The 6,797-nt window shown below is 39.2% G+C and overlaps 1 pseudogene; it reads left to right on the forward strand.

Moving 5' to 3' along the window:
* Positions 1 to 5,274: 5,274 nt before the first annotated feature.
* On the forward strand, positions 5,275 to 6,288 carry LOC104851484 (annotated as a pseudogene).
* Positions 6,289 to 6,797: the final 509 nt, after the last annotated feature.

Genomic DNA, 6,797 nt, shown 5'->3' on the forward strand with positions numbered 1-6,797 from the left:
ATACACACACACACACACACACACATACATACATGTGTGTGTGTGTGTGTGTATCTGCTTTTATTGGGGAAGGTGATTTTATTTATTTATTAACATTTAGAATTTTAGAGCACCTCTGATCCATTTGGAACTTACCTTCATGTACACTGTCAGGTTCAGATCTATTTTCTCCACAAATGGATACCCTGTCATTATAACAATATTTATTAAGCATTTTCCTGGTTTCAGATGTTACCATATAAACATACATACTTATGCAGACTTTTCAAAAGAGGATGGGCTAATAGCAGAACTTCATATCTGTTCACTGGTTTGTTTGTTTGTTCATGTACCAATCCCACAGTGTTTTAATTCTAGAAGCTTTATTAAGTGCTTTATTAATATGTAATTTGTACCCTGGCAGATATTTGTGTTTACTTTTACAGTATCTCATTCACTTGGTATTTATTGTAAGTATGTTTTAATCATTAAAATATTTATGCAGAACTACATGTATACAATTTATAACCAAAAGTCTGCCCCTTTTAAAAGTAGGAAGAAAAGTTTGAAGACGGCTATCCCAATAAGCATTCTTTGAAAATTCCAACACCTGTAGATAGCTTTTTTGGGGGAACAGTACAGCAGCTGAGATTCTCAGAACGCACTTAACCTTGGCACCTGCCTGATGATACCCTTGGACTGAGAGCATGAGTCACCTGGATCGAGAGGAAGTTCATTCTGTGCTGATGAGCAGGTGTCACTTCCCTCAAGAAGATGTTATAAACACCAGCCAAGCATGCCCAAGAAAATAAACTTTGGTTTGGAAATAAAGACAACTTTTTCAGGCTCTGTTTTCTCTTAAGGAACTTTTGCCCATGGTGTGACATGGATTGTTATGATCCCAACTGAGAGGAAAAGAGATTTGATCACGAGAGGGAAATCTGGAGTCCTCTGATCCAGAAAATTCTTTACAACTCTCTAACATTTCCTGTTCACTTTTATTTCAGGCAACTTTTGAGCGTAGTATTGTTTGATTCATCTGTTTTTAATCAAGGAAGCATCAGATAATTAGCAAAATATCTGAAAACTCTTTGGGGAAGACCAGTCAATATATTTCCTTGTAACTCTAGGAAGGTAGTAGTTAATAAGGAGAGGTACAAGTTCTAGAAATAATACAATTATTCATTTATTACGGTTATTAATTTTATATGTGTTCTGGGACTTTTATTATTAAAAGTTGTAATTTCATAAAGTTCAGAAACAAGTAAACTCCAGGTTATCTACAATTTAGCTATTTAAAAACCACTATGGGCCAGGACCTATTCTAGGTGCAAGGGACAAAGATGTGTTGTCTTTGGTCTCCACAACCTGACATCCAGAGATGCATATGTAAAAACTATAACAATACAGTCCACTAAGTGCCACAAGAGAACCAAGAGTTACAGTATCATATGTGGTAGATTTCAGCTTTGAGCAATGGATAGTTTGTAAAGTCTTAAGGGATAAGGAATTTTGGAGTCAGAGCTTCAGGGCGGAAACTGCATTTGGCCACACGAAGACTACGACAATAATGACAAACCAAGTATGGCAGAGAACAGAAGTTGAAAAAGCATTGTACCTAGGTCAGTGGCATAGATGCTCACGCACACACACAGAGCACAAAAAAAAAGTCCGATTTGCTCTGGGACCAAAGGCATCATATGAGACAAACCGCAAAGATCTCACAACTCTAACAGAGTCATGTAAGTGTTTAATGGCATAACTGGCTGTGTGTTTAGATGACTGAGCAAATAGACACTTGAGCCATAGTTTATCCCATATGTCATCTCTGCTCCTGTTCAGCATCCATTCCTATTTAAAGTGACTCTAGAGCACTTTTTAAAAAGCGTAAACACCATTCTTCCTTTTCAAAATTATCACTTTCCTAGTAGTTGAACGTGTCCTCTTTTTATTTGTGATCCCTACTTCTTTGGTCTCCTCTAAAAATAGCATCTGTCTGCACTTTTCTATGAATCTGAGCTGGTGCTACAGTCTTTATCTTTTCTTGATTTGGCCCATACACTCTTGTCCTTTGGATATTCTAACTGGATCTGGGTTGGCATTTTTCCCACCTTAGATTCAGTCACTAGTTTGGAAATTTATTTCCCTCTTTTTGTTAATCACTGTGTTCCACTATTTATTTTTGGTAGTTTCTGCTGCAAAGTAGCTTATGCTGGATTTTGCCACAATAGTTCTAAAGGCTTCTATAAAATCTTATCATGAGTCCTGTTTGTAATAACTAGATTTGGGTTACAGCATAATCACTAACAAAAATAATTTTTGATAGGAAGGTGGAAAATGTCACTATGTATAATATGGTTTGATTTGCTGGAAGATGTAAAACAGTAAGTATAGTGAATTTTGATTCTTACTTTTAATGAAGCTACATAGATATGGTCACATATACTAGAACTCTCCCCACTCAATTCTCTGGAATTTAAGAGTAGATTATCTGTGAGATATACAATAGAAATTAGAAGGGCTGCAAAGGAGATCTATTTTTTATTTTATAACCTTTCTGCAGCATTTGAATTTTACAACCTTTCTGCATGCACATATTACTTTTAATTAAACATCTAAATGAAGGCACTTAACAATTATTTATATTTTTTTGTTTTGTCTATAGTAAACGTCATTTCTGCTCCTGTTCAGAATCCATTCCTATGCAAATTTGCTATGTAATGTGGTGAATTCTTTGTGAAGTAAATCTAACAATAAAAACAGCTTTAATAAATTGAGAGCAAGCAAACTGGACAAGCCTAGCAAGAAGGAGACAAGGGACAGGGCAGTTGATGTGTTTTTTAAACTTGTTATAGTTTGAATGTCCCTTACACAAGATGCTTGGGACCAAAAGTGTTTCAGCTTGCAGATGCTGGAATGTTTCTGTAGACATAGTAAAGTATCCTGAAGATAGGACCCAAGTCCAAACATGAAATTTATGTTTCCTATACACCTTAGCCTAAGATAGTTTTATGCAATATTTTTAATGTACCTGTGTTTGACCGTAACCCATCACACAAGGTTCCAGGCATACAGTTTCCCACTTGTGGCATAATGTTGGTACTCAGGTGGATTTTCAGATTAGGAATGCTCAACTTAATTTTGATGTCCCATATTATCACTGCAGGAAATTCTGAAAGTGAAAACAAAATTGAATAAAACAAATAAAAACAAGATGCTAGTGATGAGGTAGAGGAAGAGGCTGAGAGGGATGCAGAGAGAGAGGAAGAGAGACAGAGGGGGGAATAATATGAGAATCAGAGAAGCAGCTCCAGGAAAGAACCAAAATTTCTGTCTGTTGAATTCACAAGCAGTCTTGTTCAGGACTTCTTATGTCAAAACAGTGGAGCTCTTAAAGTACTTTCACAGAGCTAGGTCCAGTATGCTTCTCTGCTCTCTGGACTAAAGATCCAGGGCAGGGTTTTGTGTTACTGCCAGCAGATTTTAAAACACAATTCATTCTCCCATTGTCTCTCTCTCTCTCTCTCTCTCTCTCTCTCTCTCTCTGGAACACAGAATGCCATTCTTCAACCCTAGAATGTTATAAGCCAAGCCTGATGAGAATTTTTGATCTGAGCTCAGAGGACCATAATGTCAACAGAAATGCAGACAGATAGTAAAGGCCAGGCTCAGAAGACCTCAGTTCGGAAAGACTTCTCTCTGGCAGTTGGACTCTAGCCCATGTGTGGGCTACATTTTCCTCTTGTCCAGAGACTTTGAAGGATACTGAAATTAAGGAAGCAGACAAATTAATCTGGTGGAAGAAATTTAAAGGCAGACTAATGTTAAGGTGATGGCATTGGTATATTGGGCACTTTTAGTAAGCTCTACACTGAAAATTAAGAGCAAATGGCAGAACTGAATGATTTAAATGGTTTTGAGTTTGGCCAGAAAGGATGTTCCAGTAAAGTCGAGGCTTGCAAAGTTGGAACAGAGAAGAATTTGGTTGCTGAAAAGATTAGTATTAAAAAGAAGCCAAGTACTTTACAACAGGACAACAGAAAAGAGAGCTTGAGGACCTCAAAGGAGCCAGCAATACCCCACCCTTCACAGACTCCAAGTGGTTAAAGTGAAGACTTTGCTTTGAGAAGAAAGCTCTAGGTCACCTTGCTCTAGATCAGCTGCCTAGAGAATTCATTTCCCCAGATTCAGTTCACAGTGTTCATCAGGCCCTCAGAGGCGCCTCAAGTAATGATTCAAGAGGGCCTGGCTACTGCTCAAGCTGGTTACAGACTGTGGTGTCCATGTGGTGCTGTTTTTACAGGCATACAGAATGCATGTAGGCTTCCACTCAGATTTCAAAAGATGGCCTGGGAGGCCAGGCAGTGTGCCCCCAAGAGAGCAGTTCATGAAGCTGTGAGAGGGAAATTAAAATTGAAGTAGAGTCCCCAGGAAGTTGGAGAAGCCAGGAATGTGGAAAGCCACAGGGAGTGAGCAAAGCCAGACCCAGAGAGAAGTCATGAGGGCTACAACCCCCAGGAACGCTATAGGGGAAGAGCTACTCAAGGCATTTGCAGATCACATCTTGCCACAGCTTACCCTGGGTACTGGATATGGGATTACAGGATTTAATTTTTTCCTGCACAGTTTTGGTCTTCCCTTGGTCCCACTGATTTTTTACCCCATCTATTTCTCCCTTTACGAATGGGAATATTTATCCTGTGCCTTCATAAGTAGGGCACAGCATAACTTCTTTTTGACATTTCCAGAAGCTCACTTCTAGGAGTTTGCTTTATGTCTCAAAAGATACTTTGGGTTTGGACTTTCAAGCAATGCTGGCACTTTTTAAATTTTGGCAACTCTTTGAGATTAACTCAAAGCACTTTGCGTAAAGAGACATGCATGAGTCTTCTGCGGACCATGAGGAATATTATGGTTTATATGAGATATCTACCAGGGATGGAATATCATGTGGGCACAGGTGGAGCTTTTGGGAGGCTGTTGGATTATGGGAATTTATAGCTAACTTGCTGCTAGGAGGTAGGGTCTGGTCAGAAGTGGCTGGGCATAGGCACCCAACCCTCCCTTCTGCCTGCCATCTTTCATTACACCCCTGGCTTAGGAAGTGATACTGCAGGTCCCATGTGAACAGATTACAACACATGAAGCTGCCTGGAGAGACGGAGCTGGTGACCTATGTCAGAGCTTCTGCCCAGCAGTGGTCCCTTAGGGAGGAGGAAATGAGAAGATGATGGACTGACAGAAATGTGGAGATATGGAGATCACAAAGCTCACTAAAAACTTGCACTAGTCTGAGGCAACAGCACCAGCATGATGTCACTGATCATTCCTCCCTAAGACCAGGTTTCATGAGTGGCAAAAATGTTAACAGATGAGACTGGAACTGTATCTAACATTAAGTCACCAGATAAACCACTTTTCAGTCCTGAGCACCATCACATGTGTATAATCAAGATTCAAACTTTATAACAAGGTACTTCCAAATGGTCTGGTTGTTTACCGTGGAACAACTGTTAACAGAAGAAGGAAAGGAAAAGATAGTTGACATTGACTTTGAGCCCCTTAAATCCGTTAATACATTGGAACAATTGTATGACAGCAAATTCCATACAGAAGCTCTTACAGCACTACTTTCAGACTACAGTAAGTTTGGCTTCATTGTAACAGATGATAGTGGTGCACTTTTTGGCCCTCTTTAAGGAAAGACAAGAGAAGTCCTACACAAATTTGCTGTGGATCTCCAAAAGAAACATGGTAGAAGTCAGTCAGCCTTGCATTTTGCCTATTTCAGAAGGAAAAGATTAAAAAAAAAAAGAAGAAGAACAAGGGAAAGGTGACCTAACTATGTTTAGAAAGTAGCAGAGACCGAAGTACGGCTATTTCTGGGGACAAAGTGAATGTGCCTGGTCTTGTTGTAAGACAGTCAGCTGACTTGAAAACAGAACTAAATCAATCTGGTATATTTTACCAGAGGTTGCCATCGACGGTTTTAAAATGAGTTGATCAAGTCCTATGGGTGTGAAATTGATTCAATTAAGCTATTGAGTTATCTACTGAAGTCTTCTCCAATGTGAGATTCATTCAAGAGAATAAATCAGTAGAACAATACACTGACGAAATTTGCCAAGACATAGAGTAAAAGATACACTGAAGGTTTTGGAAATGGGATCTGTAGCAATTCTAATAGTCTATGAAAATCTCGCTATCATGAAATAGGTTCTTCACTGCCAAGGCATAGAACAGGAGAAAACTCTCTATCTAACTCCAGAACAAGAAAAGACTAAATCTCATTTCATAGGTATCTTGTAGTCCCAAATAGATTTCCAGGGAATGGAGGAGATGATAAATTTTTGGACCTTGCTGGGCGTGTTGGCATACATCTGTAATCCCAGAACTCAGGAAGCTGAGGCAGGAGGATCACTGTGAGTTCGAGACCAGCCTGGGCTACATAGTGAGTTCCAGGGCAGTCTCAACTACATAGTGAGACCCTGTCTCAAAAAACAAAAATTTTTTTTTTGGACCTCGATGAAAACAAGGTAGTCGATACAGTTCTGGCAAAACATGCCTCTAAGGCGGATACCTGTGGTAGAAGCCAAACAGATCCCTGTCTTATCACTGGAACAATTCCAGAACTTAATACATGAGCACTGGATACTAAAAAGAAAACCAAAGCAAAACCAGACCCAGCCTTACACTTGGTTTGTCATGGTGTCAGCACAGTACCCTACAACTAAGTTCCTAAATGTCAACGTAGACTAATTTAACAAGAATCCAAGCTTTTACTTTAATTGATGGGGAAAATGGTTGTTCTTATATTT

This window comes from Fukomys damarensis, unplaced genomic scaffold (genome assembly GCF_012274545.1).
Source record: "Fukomys damarensis isolate Sample0158 unplaced genomic scaffold, DMR_v1.0_HiC HiC_scaffold_24, whole genome shotgun sequence".
In the NCBI taxonomy this organism is placed as follows: Eukaryota; Metazoa; Chordata; class Mammalia; order Rodentia; family Bathyergidae; genus Fukomys; species Fukomys damarensis.